Source organism: Equus asinus, chromosome 7 (assembly GCF_041296235.1).
Source record: "Equus asinus isolate D_3611 breed Donkey chromosome 7, EquAss-T2T_v2, whole genome shotgun sequence".
Classification (NCBI taxonomy): domain Eukaryota; kingdom Metazoa; phylum Chordata; class Mammalia; order Perissodactyla; family Equidae; genus Equus; species Equus asinus.
In genome coordinates, this window is record NC_091796.1 from 23,208,199 (window position 1) to 23,227,577 (window position 19,379).

Here is a 19,379-nt window from a genome sequence, read left to right on the forward strand (position 1 = left end):
TTTACCAGCAAGTAACTGAAACAGTGTCTTTCAACCTACAGACTCATTCCATTAACCTTAGGACTAATTTGATCCAAAGTTGCTAAGATTATATCAGATGGAATAAGCAAAAAAAAATCACAAAATCCTAAGCACAGTGTTCAACACTGTCAAGAGAAAGCTCTGTGTGTGTTAAGAGATTCCCTTCCACCTACCATATAAATCCCACTCCTAAAGCCTGGGGCACACCAACAGCAGTTTTATGGCTAGGTGGGCCTGGGAGAAATCCTCCCAGGCATGCTGATATCTCTGATCCAACCTGTTGAACAAATTTCTATCTCTCAAAGTTCTTTTATTTAAGATAAGATGCTGTATTTCCAGGTTCCCATTAAAGTCCACATCTCTCTATGAAGGTTTAATTTAGGTTATTTTCAACATAATGCATTAAATGGAAATAGCCTGTAATCTGTCATTTTGCAAACTCAAAGCAAATTCTTGAAGCAAAGAAAAGAGGTAATGAAATCTTAAAAACTAGGATTGGGGTGGATGGAGACTTATCAAGAGGTTAGATCTAACTGGGTCATGGTGTAGCCATGGGTGATCAGAGAGGAAGTGAGGTGGGAGGAGATCTGGGACACATTTTAACACTGTTGTTAATCTTCCTTGGCCGGATCCAGCTCCACTCAGATTTATCACAGGCCAATAAAAGAACAGCAATGCTCTAGTTAATATTTGGGATAGTAATTGTCATCTAAAGTACTCTGTGTGGAAGAAGAGAAATTCACACTTTTTTCTCAGTCTTCTCACATCTGTTTCTAGTGGTTACAGCAATAAAAATAAATACTCTTCACAATGAAAATTTTGAAAGAATTTTCAAACCTGTTAATCCTTATTAAACCAATATTGCAGAAAAACTGTCTTAAAACTTTTAAAAATTACTTGAGGTGTGTTTAACTTTCCTTTCTTGAACGTGATTTTTTAAATCAAATGAAAATGGTTTGAAGGATGATATTGCTTAAAAATAAATTCCCCGAAATGGAAAGGTTCCCAAAAATGTGCATTTATAAATAGCCTTCTTTATAATGGAGGCCTATCCATCTGAATGCTTCATTTTCACCACCTGTTCCTCAGCAGAAATGTTTCCGCTACATACACTGTATAACACTATACTATTCTAGAAACTCTAGTATACTATACTATAATATTATCCATTGAAAACATCAAGTAAGATCTACATAATTTGATCTTCTAGCTGAAAGAAAATTTGCCTGGGACCTATATGCAATACTACTTATTTATCCATGGAAGAGCCAACATTTTAACTCAAACTGTTATACTTCCTTTTATCAGAAAACAAAATCATTCAACAAAAAATTATTACTTTTAAAAATCTTTAAAATATTTTTATTTTAATTTACCAAAAACTTGAGCAAATAGTACAGAGAGTTCCCATATACTAACTCCCCATCCCCTGACATTCAGTTTCCCCTATTATTAATATCTTACATTAGTGTGATATATTTGTTACAATTAATGAACTGATATTGATACAGTTATTAACTAAAGTGCATAGTGCACATTAAGGTTCATTCTTTGCTTTGTACAGTTCTATTTGTTTGATAAATGCATAATGTCAAATATCCAACATTATAGTATCATATAAAATAGTTTCACCACCCTAAAAATCCTCTGAGCTTCACTTTTCCATCTCTCCCCTCTACCCCTATCTCAAACTCCAGGCAATCATTGGTCTTTTTACTATTTCTATAGTTGTGCCTTTTCCAGAATATCATGTAGTTGGAATTATATAATATGTAGACTTTTCAGATTGATTTCTTTCCCTTAATTATATGCATTTAGGGTTCATCCACATCTTTTTATGGTTTGATAGCTCATTTATTTGTATTACTGGATATTATTCCACTGTATGGATGTACCACAAGTTGTTTATCCAGCCACCTGTTGAAGGATAGGTGCTTGACTGATTGCTTCCAGTTTTTGGTGATTATAAACAAATCTGCTATAACCGTCCATCTGCAGATTTTTGTCTGGACATTTGGGTAAATGGGTCAATTGGGTAAATACGGATCACGATTCTAGGGTCACGATTCTTGGATCACGATTGCTAGATTGTATGATAATACTATGTTTATTTTTGTAAGAAACTCCTAAACTGTCTTCTAAAGTGGCTCTGCAATTTTTTACTTCCACCAGCAATGATGGAGAGTTCCTGTTGTTTCTCATCTTTGTAAGCATTTTGTATGATCATTTTTGGATTTTAGCCATTTTAATAGATGTCTAGTGGTATCTTACAATTGTCTTAACTTGCAGTTCCCAAATGACATATGATGTTGAGCACATTTCATATACTTAGTTTCTATTTGTATATTTTCTTCAGTGAGGTATCTCTTCAGAACTTTTGCCTATTTTTAATTTTGTTTGTTTATTGTTGAGCTTCACGTATTCATTTTATGTTTTTCATACAAGTCCTTTATCAGATGTGTGTTTTGCAAATATTTTCTCAATCTGTGGCTTATTTTATCATTTTCTTAACATTGTCTTTTGCAGAGAACAAGTTATTAATTCCACAAAGTCCAATTTATCAATTTTTCCTATCATGGATTTTTTTATAAGTGTGGTATCTAAAAATTCATTGTCAAATCTAAAATCACCTAGATTTTCTCCCATGTTATCTTCTAGAAGTTTCTATAGTTCTTTATTTTATATTTAGGTCAATGCTCCATTTTGAGTGAATTTTTGTGAAAGCTGTAAGGTCTGTGTCTAGTTTTGTTTTTATTCTTTTTTACATATGAATGTCCTGTTGTTTCAGCACCATGTGTTGAAAAGACTATCCTTTGTCCATCGACTTGGTTTTGCTCCTTTGTCAAAGATTGGTTGACTGTATTTGTGTGGGTCTATTTCTGAGAGCTCTACTTTGTTCCATTGTTCTATTCCCCATTATTTTGCCAATATAACAATATCTTGACTACTTTAGCTTTATAGCGAGTCTTGATGTCAGGGAATGTTCATCCTCTGATGCTCTTCTTTGGTATTGTGCTCAGTATTCTGGTTCTCTTGTCTTTCCATATAAACTTTAGAATCGGTTTATTGAGATACACAAAATAACTTGCTGTGATTTGTCTTCATCTTAAAATAACAGTAGTGCAGGCATCATTGGGCTCATATTGCCACAAGAATACCATTTCCTATTGCTTCTTTAGACAGAGCATATGTATTCTAGATTACTTCAATCTCAATCTGGCCTATTTCAGTTATGTTTATTATCTTTGTGGCTTCATAGGCATTGGACTTTGTGACTCTGATCACATGTATGAAAATATCAGCTTTTGGCAGAGAAATTTGATTTCACTTCTCCCAAGATATTTCTCTGTAATTATCTAATCTAATAAATTCTATTATTATGGAAGTTCCCCAAAAAGCTAATAGAAATTTTCTTTAATAGTAAATAGTTCTTATGCTATACAACTTTGTAATAGATTAAATATGATCACAAATTGTTTGAACTCTTCCAATGAAGAATTGAAGGTCTAGTCCCTTTGATTTGAATCTGGCCTGGCCTTGTATCTGCCTTTGACCAATAGACTGTGGTGGAAGTTACGCTGTATGAGTATACTGTATGAGCCAAGGCCTTCAGAGGCCTTACAGTTTCTGCCATGGCTCTTTCTGAGACTATGCTGTTCATTTCGTCCACTGGAAGTTGAGAAGACACAGGAAGATAACTGAGTCCCCCAGCCAAAAACCAGCAACAACAAACAGATAGGTGAGTGAGGCCATCTTGAACCTCCCACTTCGGGCATATGCGCCTGAGTGAGTCAAAATGAAATCAAGAGAGGAAATGCTGAGCTAAACCACAGAATTACAATAGAGGATAAATTTGTCCTTTAAGTCATAAATTTTGGAGTGATTTGTTATGTAGCGATAGATCAGTGAAACATACAGTTGAAAATGAAAACAAAACAAGCCCACTCCAGCAATTTAAAATACCAAGTAAACTTTTTTTTTCCAGTTTGACTTTTGCTTTTGTTTTTGTACTGTTTGGGTGATTTTGGCTGTTTACAGAAATATTATTTAATTGATATCTGCCTTATTTTTCTCTTCTAAAATCTGAATTTGGGTGAGCCAACCCCAGTTGCCTAGTGGTTAAGTTTGGCGTGTTCCACTTCCGTGGTCCAGGTTTGGCCCCTGGGCACTGACCTAAACCACTCATCTGTCAGTGGACACTCTGTGGCGACGGCTCACACAGAAGAAGAGGAAGATTGGCAACAGATGTTAGCCCAGGGTGAATCTTCCTCAGGAAAAAAATATGTGAATCTTTTTTAGAGGAGTGTCAAGAAAGTATATCTATGTTTCAGAATCAGATGGATGAAGATGCAATTGCCAAGGTTATCTTTGTGTGATAAATTTATGGGTGGTTTTTATTTTCATCTTTGGATTTTTCTATATATTCTAAAGGTTTTTATAAGAACATATATTATTTTTAGAGTAAAGAGTTATTTTAAAGTCTAGTGTTGCAGAATGGATGCAAATTATACAAGGAACAAAGAAATTCTCAAAGTTAATGATGAAAACACAAGGAAAATATTTAAGAGCTGATGAAGGCTCCATAACAGCATAAATGAAAGAGGCCTGGAGGAAGTGAAATTCTGGGTCATGACTTTTGTTGAATAAATTGATTATAATGGAACTAACATGGAATTAGTAATTATTCATAAAAATCTTTTTTGTTTCACTATATGGGCACTGACTATTCAGACCCAATGGAATTATTCAACTAATAGAACACGACAAATTTTTCCAGTGAATTAATGAACCTGATTTAAATACAGAAAGTGGCATCAAAATACTAGTTTGTAATGTTCTATTTCATAAATTGGGTGATAGGTACGTAAATGGTCATTTTATTTTTATTATTTAAACTGTAGATATGTTTCATATACTTTTATGTATGTGTAATACATTTTAAAATAAAAATGGGAGGAAAATGCAAGGGTGGACTCCAGAAAGCAAATTTGGCAATAGCTTTAAAAATCAAACAAGCAAAAAGTGAATTTTTTCCCCTAACGTCAAATTTTTATATTAAAAATGACAAAGCAGATCTCTTTAATATAATGCTTTGGAAGTGAATGTACAAAATTATGGGACTATTTTTCTTTTCTAAATCTATTACAAGAGGCATGATTTGCTCAGCCTGAACCTCAGGTTAGCTTATTCCTATTGGGGGGAAATGTTAGCCTGATTCTCTGACCTGATCGCATTGTCATCCTGGTGATGGCACAGTTAATCCTCCTCAAAGAGCAAGAGGGTAGGACATAAATGAAGGGAAAACAGTCGGCACAATGATCCTGACCTCTGACATATGCAGATTATGTTAAATTGTAGAAATACCTTATGGCAACATGCTGACTTTGCTTATGCTTCTCTTTCCTTCTTTCTTTCTTTTTAGCTTTTCTAATGGAAAATTTGGCCTACTTCAGCTTACTCTGTTATCTGAGTTGGAGAAAAATGATCTATAATCATTAGGAAAATGAATACTGATGTAACTGTTTGCTCTCTGGAACCACTTGTACTCTTAAAAATTATTGAGGACCCCAAAGAGCTTTTGTTTATGTAGGTTATAGCTATAAATATTGACCACATTAAAAATCAAAACTGAGAGATTTTTAAAATATTTAGTTATTAAATATTTATTCACACCTCACCAAAAATTATATATTTTTAAAATACTGTATTTTCTAAACAAAAATATTAGTGGGAAGAGTGGTAGTACTTTATATTTTTGTAAATTTTTTTTGAAGAAAATTAGCCCAGAGCTAACATCTGCCACCAGTCCTCCTTTTTTTGCTTAGGAAGATTGGCCCTGAGCTAACATCCATGCCCATCTTCCTCTGTTTTCTATGTGGGACGCCTGCCACAGCATAGCTTGATAAGCAGTGCATAGGTCCACACCCGGGATCCAAACCGGCACACCCCTGGCCACCGAAGTAGAACGTGGGAACTTAACCACTGTGCCACCAGACCAGCCCATATTTTTTGTAAATTTTTTAATGACTGGTTTAATAGAAAACAACTAAATTGCTGCGTTACTTTCTGCATTCACTTTGTTCTGATATGTCGATTTGGTTGAATTACATGAAAATAATCTGACCTCAAAAAATACGATGTTGGAAAAGAGACGTATTTTAAGATTTTCAGATAATTTTAGATTTTATCCTTTAACTCTACACCAAAACTCGATAAGTAGTTTGTTTTTTGTTTGAAGGTTGGCACCTGAGCTAAAAACTGTTGCCAATCTTTTTTTTTGTTTCTGCTTTTTCTCCCCAAGTTCCCCCAGTACATAGTTGTGTACATATATATATTTTTTAAGATTTTATTTTTCGTTTTTCTCCCCAAAACCCCACCCTGGTACATAGTTGTGTATTTTTAGTTGTAGGTCCTTCTAGTTGTGGCATGTGGGACACTGCCTCAGCGTGGCCTGACGAATGGTGCCATGTCCACTCCCAGGATCCGAACCAGCAAAACCTTGGGCCGCTGAAGGGGAGCACGTGAACTTAACCACTCGACCGTGGGGCCGGCCCCAAGTATTTTCTTGAAAGTTAGTTATTATGTGGAATCTGACACCATATCAATAAACATTTTGTGCTGTTATATAAAAATCCACTGATCTATCTTGCATTTTGAATACATCTTTTAGTGATGCATGATTTTGTCACGTCAATCAATGGTCGTTTGGAATAGTGCACTGAATTAGACAGGTCTTCCAAATGTTGACACATTTCGTTATACAGTATCAGAAAATCTCATTTGTTACCATCACCACCAATCCTATCAGAAAAGTCTTTCAATATTGCAAAGCTGTCAAGCTCCCAGTGGCACATACAAGTTTTCCAAATTTCTAATTTTAACTTAAAAGCTTGAATTTCATCTTTGGCAGCAAATACTCTTTTCCTTGAACTGACTGGTTCACTTCACTGATTTTTGAGAAAACGTCTAACTAGTAGCTAAGTCTGAATAACTATAGTTTTTCTGTTGATTGTCCCTTCAAGTAGAAATGGTGTTCCATTAAAAAAAAAGTTAGCTAATTCAGTTTGAAACTTGAATGATCACAGAAGTTTTACACCTCAAAAATTATTATATTTTCACATCTTTCGTGTATATTTCCCATTTTGACATGCAGAATATTAACAAGATATGTATTTAAAGATGGATATTTAATAACTAATAATTTTTACTGCTCCATCAAAGATATTCTTAAGTCAACACAGTGAAAAAATACAAAAAAAACCTTCGTATCAGCATTATCATTAAAATAGGTTTGACCTCACAGATCCCCTGAAATCATTTCAAGAAATACCAGGGGTTCCACGGACCATGCTTTAAGAACTGATGCAGACATAGTCTCAACAAGTTAGCAATTCTTCTGAGACATTCAAGCAGCTCATTTCCTTTCAACATGGGAATAGTTTTGCACCTTTTAAATAGACATTGATAAATTAAATATACTTCTTTCTCCTTTGTCTGTTCTTCCTCATTCTTATTATTTTGCATTTAGGAAGGCAGTGCAAAACTCAAATATTTCCAATCATTGTCTTTCAGCAATAGATTATTAAAAGTTAAGAAGCATCTTGGATCATATAATCTGACACATTTACCTACATTTCACAGATTCAGAAGCAAGAACTCAAGCATCTTTGGGGCCCATGCCCTAAAGAGGCATGGGCAAGGTATACTAGTGAAAGTAGAAAGAATATTTTCTGTTTAAAGTCATAAAAAAAAAGAGCTTGGATTAGACATTACACTGGCCAAATTAATTGAGTCTGTGAGGTCAGCTGGAAACTAGCTTTGACTCTGCATTCATGGGTTTTCCCAAATGTCTCTGGGCCACAGCATTTTGTCTTCCTTCATGATAGATGACCTGGTTGACTGTATAAATTATCCAACTTGAGATATGTTTTAGAGTAAAAGGTAACTCTCTTCATAATTATTCTAGGACACTAGGTGTGACCAGGACCGTCCCCAGCAAACTGAAATGCATGCTCACCCTCTGACAACCATGACTTTCTTTTCATGGGGCCATTTTTCTAATCTATGATTTAGGAACGTCAACACTAAACTTCCATAGCTGACTCTAAACAATAACTGATGCATAGAGAAATTTAATTATGGACTGTTGGCATCTGTGTCAGCAGGAAAAGAAATGCTAGTTTTCACAAGTTAATAACTGTCTTCTCCAAAATAGCCAGTACTCGCTTTTAATTTTTATGCTTTCTGAATGCAAAACCTTTTTTTCTCATTGTCTACTCAGGTTTTCTTTATTAATTTCCTGCCTCAACAGAATATCAAATGCCTTTCCAATTGGAAATGAAAGTGCAATGCAGGCTACCATGGGATATTCTCTTTTATTTCTTCCCAGGCAAAGAGTTACAAATTAATCTCACTTCACAGAGCTAGTTTCCTCTGTCTTCATCCTCAATTTCAAGCTAACCTACTGTTCACTTGCTGGCTCCTTAGTCATTCCCCATCTAGTTCAGGAGGTACCATGTGTCTTCAAACACAAGTAGGTAACTATAATATGTGCTCTGAGTGAAATATTCCATGAAATTCCTTCTAACTCTATGTTTAGAATGTCTTTTATTAAAAATCAGCCTAATCCAGACTGATCACAGAAATCAAAATTTATTTAATAAAATATGAAAAAACTCCATCTGGCCATAAGCCAAGGAGCTTTGAACAGAGAGCGAGAAGGGAGCCTTTTCTCAGGAGCTATTTTTCATCATTCTACGATTCTATTACTTTCCTTCCTCATTTACACCACTTCAGTACTAAAAATGACATTCCCTCTCTGTAAATATTCCTACATCTGTTCATATTTCCTCTTTCTCTCTCCATGTACACACACATATTGCTATTTGTAGTTAGAGTTTGGAGGAAGAAAGGGGAGCGTCTATTCTTATCATTGGCATATGGCTGTATCCCTTCTGTCTCACAGGCAAATTTTGAGTCTATCAGTTTCATTTTGTGGCAGATCTGAAGGAAGTGATTTTTCATTTATAGAATGACTTTTTTTTTTTAATTTTACAGCTGACAGTAGAATCCAAGAAAACAAATGTTGCCATTATGATGTGTCAAAGTTAGTTTAGGGAGACCAGAAATCTTCATAATTTATATAAAGGCATAAAACAGCATTTAAAACTTTCCAGAAATGTAACAAATTTTTTATTCTAACTCTCTTTTTTGATAAAGAAACAAAAGTATTTGGATTACGTCCTATTTGGCCAATGTTGAATCAATAAAGTTGTGTCCATAACTCATGAAAAAATATATCTATTTTATGCTGCAGGGATAAATTGCTGTCAAACTGGACCAGGAAAGGAAGCTCCACCAGTTCTTTCATTAGTTTTTGTGACTTTTGCACACCCAGGTTATAGGTTAGGCTTTCACACACCCTCAGGGCAAGTGTCTTGTTTGTGTGAGTCAGGCCAGCCTGCCTCACCTTCACTCACCCACGCAGAGCTGCTGAGCATTATATTCCTAGTAAATGAAAATCTGACCATGTGTCGGCACCAATAGACTTTTGGGAAAAGACAGGCTTTCTTCTCTTCAAGAAATCTTCATTCTTCCTTGTGGGGACAATCCCAAGTACATTGTTTTTGCTTTTGATCTTATGTGAAATAGCAGCATTTCAGGAAATGGTTGTTAAGAGGTGATAGTATAATCGATACCTAACATCACTCAAGCTCCAAGATGAAAATAGAAAAACTAGTGGATTTGATGAGGGCGAGATCACTAGTGACGTTAGAACAATAGACATGGCAAGAAAAATGTAATAGTTCCTCCAGGATTCCAAGTACTTTCAACTTGTTGAAACTTGCTGAAACTTTCAACTGGTTGATGTCCCCCAAAACAGCACTGGGAATGAAAACTTATTTATTTATTATTCTTTTAAGATTTTATTTTTCTTTTTTCTCCCCAAAGCTCCCTGGTACATAGTTATGTATTTTTAGTTGTGGGTCCTTCTAGTTGTGGCATGTGGGACGCCACCTCAGCATGGCTTGATGAGTGGTGCCATGTCCATGCCCAGGATCTGAACTGGTGAAACCCTGGGCCGCCAAAGCAGAGCACACAAAATTAACCACTCGACCACAGGGCTGGCCCCTGAAAACTTATTTTTTAACAAATTCAAAAAACAAATAGATAGTGTCTATTTATCCATAGTAAGTTAGCTTATGCTTAATAGCATATTAGACTTTGTTGCATCTGAATGGAATTTCATCAGTTCCATGTGAAACACAGGTTATCTCACACAGTTAAAAGACCTGACCTACAAAAACTAATTTCCACATAACGTGATTGTCTATTGGTTTCTGTGCTCTCCCCAGTGCTTGTTCCCAAGGGGGCATGTTAAAATTTTCATCTGGGGGAGCAGGGGCACATAATGATATGGAACTTGATCTGTTTCCTGCATGGCCAGTTGTGTACAATAAAAGATATCCTATTTTCTTTTGGGGTGTTTGTGTGTGTGTGTGTGGCAATATAAACCAACTTAAAACTATTGTCTTTTCTGGGGCTGGCCCGGTTGCATAGTGGTTGGGTTCACGTGCTCTGCTTTGGTGGCCCAGGGTCTGTGGGTTCAGATCCCAGGCGCTGACCTACACATTGCTCTTTCGGCCATGGTGTGGCAGCATCCCACATGCAAAAAATAGAGGAAGATTGGCATGGATCTTGGCTCAGTGACAATCTTCCGCAGGCAGAAAGAGGAAGATTGGCAACAGATGATATCTCAGAGCCAATCTTCCTCACTCCCACCCCCCCAAAAAAAAACTATTGTTTTCTTTTATTAATCTAAAAGTAGGATAATCTCATATTTTATGAGATTGGTTTTTGACCTTTAATTGTTGGGTTTCAGCATGGCCTTATGGTTTTTAATAATTAGAGTTTGTCTAGCAAACTTGAATTCTTCAACACTGAACTCTAAAACTCTTGAACTCTTAAACACTTAAAAACACAATGAAGGCTGAGTTGGGGATGAATGTGGAATGAAACAATAAGTGAGATCCTTGGTAGTGAGAAGATTTGGAAAATCTAATCTAGTCCACCCTCTTATCTTAACAGATAAGGAAGCAGAGGATTTTAGAGGATTAGATGAATTGGTATAGGTAATAAAAATCAAATACTAGAAGTCTTATTTATCTTCTAATTCCTATTTCTAAGCCATGCCTCTTGCAATATCTTGTAATATATCAAAAGAAATGATGTTGATGGAAAGGTAAGGTGAAAATCATGTAACAATGAGTTACTACAGAGGAAATAGTTGCAGGAGACCCTGGCTTCTACTAGATGTGAAAAGGAAATGAAGCAATTAGATAGTACTATGGATAAATATTATAAAACATGAGTAATTAAATACCAGTAGATAAATGAATACTTAGCCATGCAGAACCAAAATTGGGTAACCTATTATCGGAGAAATAATCTTGACATGAGAATCAAATTCTTTAAGACTGGAATCTCTAAAATGTCTAAGTTAATTATAACAGCTACTGAGGACTTAGCGATTCCAGGCATTGAACTTTAAAGCCTCATAACCACCTTGTGAAATATATGCTATACCCTTGCATTTTGCGAGATAAATAAAGACTTAGATTAAGTAGTTTGCCTTAAACTGCACACCTAGTCAGTGGTGAAACCAAGATCTGTCCTTAGTCTGGTGTCAGATTTTACATTTTTAACAATTTATACTAAGTTCAAATTGGAAATTTTAAATATTAATTAATCAATATTAACTCAATATAAACTGAGTCCACAGAAATGGATTGTGATAGTCTTCATGCTGACCTTCTCATGCAATTTGGATTAAATCTGACATAATATACAGGAAATGTGGACTTCACAATGTTTAAATATAGTATGATGTTATCCTTCATTCTTTTCTAAGCACATATAAGAGAGAAGATCAAAAAACCATTTTATCCAACTTAGATCTAGGAAAGGCTAAAAATGTGCTGTTTATATTGTGTCATAAGAAATGAATTTTTTCAAAACTAGCCCAAACAAAGAAAACAAACCATGGGAAAATCCTTCCATGTAGTGAAAACCATTAAGTAGATACAAAAGAATCAGGTAATACATTAATCTGATTTGCTCTTCACTTCCTTGTTTCTGTTTTTCTGTGTGCATATTTATGTCATGGTATCCATTGCTCAAAAGTCTTCAAGGATTCCCAACTATCAATAAAGTGAATAGAATAAAGTCTAAATTTCTACATATGGGATTCAAGGCTCTCCATAAGGTAGGTTCAACTTCTTCTTCCAGATTTATCATCTGCTGCTATCATTCTATGAATGATTCTCTCCTGATGATCTAGAAAAGCAATCACCTATATGGAGACTTCCGAAGTTTTACTTCTCTGTGTTGATTTCGAGCTAGATGTGTTTACCTGAATTTACCATTCCCTGCCTTGTGTTATCACATGGCTACATGAATTAACTGTCCAGCTCGACAGTAAATTTAAAAATAAAGCATGTGTCTTCTTTGTTATCCCCACAGATAATTCTGTAGAAATTATAAAAATTAAATGGTGTCAAAAGGTAATTAATTTTGAACTATAAGAAATATTTAGTCAAACTAAAAAGTTTAATGCACCCATCGACGTAGTAATAATTCTCAGTAATGAACAAAATTCTGAAACTTTGCTTTAAAGCTAAAAAACGTAATTTTTCCTATAAATAATGTAAATTTTAGAATGATTTCTGTTAAAATTTATTTCAATAGAAGTAAATATTGTAGAGAAAAATCATTTGATATATGTCTTAGTCTAGTTTATACCATTAAAAGCCAATGCCTCAAATTACACATTTCAGGTCACTTCAAGGCCCAAGTCATCTAACTGTATTTAAACGAATGAGCAATAGATTGAATTACCAATTGATCAATGCAATTAGGCCATTAAGAAAACTGAAGTAAGAGTTCCAGTGTACGGGCCAGTTATTTTAGTCAGCCTAGTGCCCAAAGCAGATTTATAGCTCAGCAATTCAATCTACTGCTTGGACTCAGATGTGATGAGAAATGAATAAAGTGGACTTGACAATCACAATGACTGCTTCAATCCCTCATATATTCTCCATCACATACAATAAGACATCTTAAACCATCTCAAGTCTTACTTAAGAGTTTTGTTAACAATATTTCAAAAAAATCCTTCACAGCAATTTAATACTAACTTACTCTGTTAAAAATATATGATTCCTCACAAGCAAGAATTCGATTTCTGTCTTAACAGATTAATTAACAAATTAAATCAGTTACCAGTTTTCCTCTTTCAGTGAAATAAATAATTATTCATTTAATCTGGAATATATAAAATGTTATGGAAAAATCTCTTTTAAAAACTTGTAATTTTGGGGCCATCCCTGTGGCCAAGTTGGCACACTCCACTTCAGTGGCCCAGAATTTCACTAGCTTGGATCCTGGTAGGGGACCTAGCACCACTCTTCAAGCCATGTTGAGGCAGCGTCCCACATAGCAGGACTAGAAAGACCTACAACTAGAATATACGACTATGCACTGGGGGCTTTTGGGAGAAGAAGAAAAAAAGAAGGTTTGGCAACAGATGTCAGCTCAGGGCCAATCTTTAAAAAAAATTGTAATTTATGTTGAACACAATAACACCACTACCCCACTTCCAATCTCAGTGAAAAGTGCCACTACGTGGCTTCTATCTGAGCCCGGACTCCATAGACTCCCTCATAAGCTGCATCTGACATGTTTCCAAGACCTGTTCTTAACATCTCCCCATCCATCTTCATTTCTGAATTCCTTCTGAAACCACTTTACTAGCAGCTTTTGGTCAATTCTCTTCAAGATTAATGTGGCATATTCTACCTTATCTTCCCTTCTTCAGTTTATCTTCCTTTCTTCCAGTTTGTCCCCCTCCAACACTTTCTGTGCCTTATGATCCAGTTAAACAGAATATGCGCAGTTGCCCTGAAAAGATTTTCTCTCTCTCTTCTCAATGCTTTGTTGCTGCCGCCCTTTTTCCCAGGTGTACACTTCTCTTTGCCTAGCCACTACTTGTTCTTTATGATGGGCACACTGGTATTTCTCTCTTACGCAAGGTAATAGTCTGTGTTTTGTCTTTGACAGCAAGCCCACTTGTTTTATCTATTTCCCCTACTAGACACTAGCTGCTTTAAGGCATGGTCAACCAATTTGTATTCCTAGCAACCAGCATGATGGCAGATATATATGATTCACTCAAAAGTTGAATAAAGTATTTATTTCTTTAGTGAATAAACTGAAACTGCTTCCTGAAAGACAGCATTTCAAAACAACTATTTCATTGCGAGAATCTGAATTTAATAGATCTTAGTTACTTGGTGATATTAGACACCTGATATATAAAAGTGGCAATTTGAAATGCATTTCATATAAACTTGAAAAAGTACATTAAATTATATATTATTTAGAACTAGATAACTCTGCCTATGGATATACAGACAACTTCAAATACTCTCTGTCTGCATTGTGCTAAAAATAAGTATTAGACGAAGTTGCAAAACTTCAAATTAGCATTTATGTTTCAAACTAAAGCAAAAAGCAGATAACTTCATCACTCACTACAGTACTTAAACGACCAAGGAAGAATAGATTTTTTTAAAGAGTGGTAACCATTCAGGTACCACGTTAGTACTTCCAAATCATGTTAATAAAATGATGGGTCTCTATTTTACCAGATTAAATAAGTGTTAGAATAGAGAATGACCAATATATGTATGTAATGTATTACTCCCTCAAATTCGTACTTATAGAGAGTAGAAATTGATTCAGAATAGATTAGCATGATTTTTTTTATTGTGGTCATAATAGCTTATAGCACAGTGAGATTTCAGTTGTACATTATCGTTTGTCATACAGCATATAAGTATGCCCCTTCACCCCTTGTGCCCACCCTCCTCTCCCCTTCCCCCAGTAACCACTAACTTATTGTCTTTGTCCACAAGTTTGTTTATATTCCACATAAAAGTGAAATCATATGGTGTTTGTCTTTGTCTGGCTTATTTCACTTAACATAATTCCCTCAAAGTTCATCCATGTGGTTTCAAACGAGACGATTTTGTCTTTTTTATGGCTGAGTAGTATTCCATTGTATACATATACCACATCTTCTTTATCCAATCATCCATGAGTGGGCACTTGGGTTGCTTGTACATCTTGGCTATTGTGAATAGTACTGCAGTGAACAAATAGGTGAATAAGTCTCTTCGAACAGTTGATTTCCAGTTCTTTGGGTAAATACCAAGTAGTGGGATAGCCGGATCATATATGGTAGTTCTATTTTTAATTTTTTGAGAAATCTCTATACTGTTTTCCACAGTGCCTGCACCAGTTTGTATTCCCACCAGCAGTGGGTAAGGGTTTCCTTTTCTCGACCACCTGTCCAACAGTTGCTGTTTTCTGTCTTGGTGATTATAGCCATTCTAATGGGTATAAGATGGTATCTAATATAGCTTTGATTTGCATTTCCCTGATGATTAGTGATGTTGAGCATCTTTTCATGTGCCTATTGGCCATTTGTATGTCTTCTTTGGAAAAATGTTGCTCGTATCTTCTGCCCACTTTTTGATTGAGTTGTTTGTTTTTTTGTAGTTCATTTGTGTGAGCTCTTTATATATTATGGAGATTAACCCCTTATCAGATATGTGATTTGCAAATATTTTCTCCCACTTGGTGGGTTGTTTTTTCATTTTTATCTTGGTTTCCTTTGCCTTCCAGAAGCTCTTTAGTATGAAGAAGTCCCACTTGTTTATTTTTTTCTTTTGTTTCCCTTGTCAGAGTAGACAGAGTATTTGAAAACATCCTTTTAAGTCTGATATCAAAAAGCATAGTGCCTATATTCTCTTCCAGAAGTTTTATGGTTCGGATCTTACCTTCAAGTCTTTGGTCCATTTTGAGTCTATTTTTGTGCATGGGGAACGATAATGGTCTACTTTCAGTCTTTTACATGTGGCTGTTCAGTTTTCCCAGCACCATTTATTAAAGAGGCTTTCCTTACTCCAGTGTATGTTCTTGGCTCTTTTGTTGAAGATTAGCTGTCCATAGATGTGTGGTTTTATTTCTGGGCTTTCAATTCAGTTCCATTGATCTGTGTGCCTGTTCTTGTACCAGTACCATGCTGTTTTGATTACTATAGCTTTGTAATATATTTTGTTTTTTTGTTTTGAGGAAGATTAGCCCTGAGCTAACTACTGCCAATGCTCCTCTTTTTGCTGAGTAAGACTGGCTGTGAGCTAACATCCATGCCCATCTTCCTCTGCTTTATACGTAGGATGCCTACCACAGCATGGTTTGCGGAGTGGTGCCATGTCCACACCCAGGATCTGAACCAGTGAATCCCGGGCCACAGAGAAGCAGAGCGTGTGCAATTAACTGCTGCGCCACTGGGCCAGCCCCTGTAATATATTTTGAAGTCAGGGATTGCAATTCCTCTAGCTTTGCTCTTGTTTTCGGTCTAGCTTTTTGGGGTCTTTTGTTGCTCCACATGAATTTTAAGACTCTTTGTTCTATTTCTGTGAAGACTGTCATTGGGATTCTGATTGGAATTTCATTGAATCTATAGATTGCTTTAGGTAGTATGGACATTAACTGTGTTTATTCTTCCAATCCATTTGCATGGAATATCTTCCATTTCTTTATTCCATTTATTCCATTTCTTTATGTCATTATTGATTTCTTTCAGTAATGTATTACAGTTTTCTTTGTATATGTTTCTTTGTATATGTTTTCTTTCTTTAAGCTCTTTGGTTAAATTTATTCCTAGACATTTTATTCCTTTTGTTGCTATTGTAAATGGAATTATATTCTTGAGTTCTTGTTCTGTTAGTTCATTGTTCAAGTATAGAACTGCCACTGAGTTTCGTGAGTTAACTTTGTACCCTGCAACTTTGCTGTAGTTGTTGATTATTTCTAATAGTTTTCAGATGGATTCTTTAGGGTTTTCTTTTTTTTCTATTTTTTTTTTTTTGAGGAAGATTATTCCTGAGCTAATATCTGCTGCCAATCCTCCTCTTCTTTTGCTGAGGAAGACTGGCCCTGGGCTAACATCTGTACCCATCTTCCTCTACTTTATATGTGGGATGCCTACCACAGCATGCCTTGCCAAGCAGTGCCATGTCCTGCCCTGCGATCCAAACTGGTGAATCCCAGGGCACCAAAGTGGAATGTGCATACTTAACCGCTGCACCATGGGGCCGGCCCCTAGGGTTTTCTATATATAAAATCATGTCATCTGCAAACAGCGAGAGTTTCACTTCTTCAGTGTCTATTTGGATCCCTTTTATTTCTTTTTCTTGCCTAATTGCTCTGGGAAAAACCTCTAGTACTATGTTGAATAAGAGTGGTGAGAGTGGGCACCCTTGTCTTGCTCCTGTTCTCAGAGGGATGGCTCTCAGTTTTTCCCCATTGAGTACGATGTTGGTTGCAGGTTTGTCATATATGGCCTTTATCATGTTGAGATACCTTCCTTCTATATCCGTTTTATTGAGAGTTTTTATCGTGAATGGATGTTGGATCTTGTCAAATGTTATCTCTGCATCTATGGAGATTATCATGTGGTTTTTATTCCTCATTTTTTTAATGTGGTGAAGCACATTGATGGATTTGCAGATGTTGAACTATCCTTGTGTCCCTGATATGAATCCCACTTGATCATGGTGTATGATCTTTTTAATGTATTGCTGTATTAGGTTTGCCAATATTTCATTCAGGATTTTTGCATCTATGTTCATCAGTGACATTGGCCTGTAATTTTCCTTCTTTGTGTTGTCCTCCTCTGGCTTTGGTATCAGGGTGATGTGGGCCTCATAAAATGTGTTAGGAAGTGTTCCATCTTCCTTAATTTTTTGGAATAGTTTGAGAAGAATGGGTAATAAACCTTCTTTGAATCTTTGGTAGACTTCTCCTGAGAAGCTATTGGTCCTGGACTTTTATTTTGGGGGAGGTTTTTGATGACTGTTTCAATCTCCTTACTGGTGATTGGTCTATTCAGAGTCTCTATTTTTTCTTCATTCAGTCTTGGGAGGTTGTAAGAGTCTAAGAATTTATCCATCTCTTCTAGATTGCTCAGTTTTCTTGGCATATAGCTTTTCATAATATTACCTTATAATCTTTCGTATGTCAGTGGTATCTATTGTAATTTCTCCTCTTTCATTTCTAATTTTATTTATTTGAACTTTCTCTCTTTTTTTCTTAGTGAGTCTGGCTAAGGGTTTATCAATTTTGTTTTTCTTCTCAAGGAACCAGCTCCTTGTTTCATTAATCCTTTTTACAGTCTTTTTTGGTTTCATTTATTTCTGCTATAATTTTTATTATTTCCCTCCTACTGAGTCTGGGCTTTGTTTGTTCTTCTTTTTCTGATTCTGTTAGGTGTAGTTTAAGATTATTTGAGCTTTTTCTTGTTTGTTAACATGGGCCTGTATTGCTATAAATTGCCCTCTTAGGACCACTTTTGCTGCAAGCCATATCAGTTGGTATGGTGTGTTTTCATTCTCATTTGTCTCCAAGTATGTTTTGATTTCTCCTTTTATTCAACAACCCATTGGTTGTTCAGTAGCATGTTGTTTAGTCTCCACATTTTTGTTCCTTTCCCTGCTTTTTTCTTGTAGTTGATTTCTAGTTTCATAGCATTATAGTCAGAAAAGATAGTAGATATGATTTCAATCTATTTAAATTTATTGAGGTTTGCCTTGTTTCCCAATATATGGTCTATCCTTGAGAATGCTCCATGCACAGCTGAGAAGAATGTATACTCTGCTGTTTTTGGATGACATGCTCTCTATATATCTATTAAGTTCGTGTGGTCTAGTTTTTCATTTAATTCCACTATCTCCTTGCTGACTTTTTGTCTGGATGATCTATCCATTGAAGTAAGTGGGGTGTTCAGGTCCCCTACTATTATTATGTTGTTGGTAATATCTCCTTTTAGTCATGTTAATAGTTGCTTTATGTACTTTGGTGCTCCTGTGTTGGGTGCATATATATTTATAAGTGTTATATCTTCTTGCTGGAGAGTCCCTTTTAACATTAAATACTGCCCCTCTGTGTCTCTCTTTACCTGTTTTATCTTGTAGTCTACTTTGTCTGATATAAGTATGGTGACACCTGCTTTCTTTTGTTTGCCATTAGCTTGGAGTATTGTCTTCCATCCCTTCACTCTGAGCCTCTGTTTGTCATTGGAGCTGAGATGTGTTTCCTGGAGGCAGCACATTGTTGGGTCTTGTTCTTTAATCCATCCTGCCACTCTGTGTCTTTTGATTGGAGAATTCAGTCCATTTACATTTAGAGTGATTATTGATGTATGAGGGTTTAATACTGCCATCTTATTGCAC

At 35.6% G+C, this 19,379-nt stretch overlaps 1 protein-coding gene across 2 annotated transcripts in view; it reads right to left on the reverse strand.

Annotated features, from left to right (window-relative positions):
* DCC (DCC netrin 1 receptor) overlaps positions 1-19,379 on the reverse strand; it is a 1,085,205-nt gene that overhangs the window by 576,070 nt on the left and 489,756 nt on the right. The window lies entirely within an intron of this gene.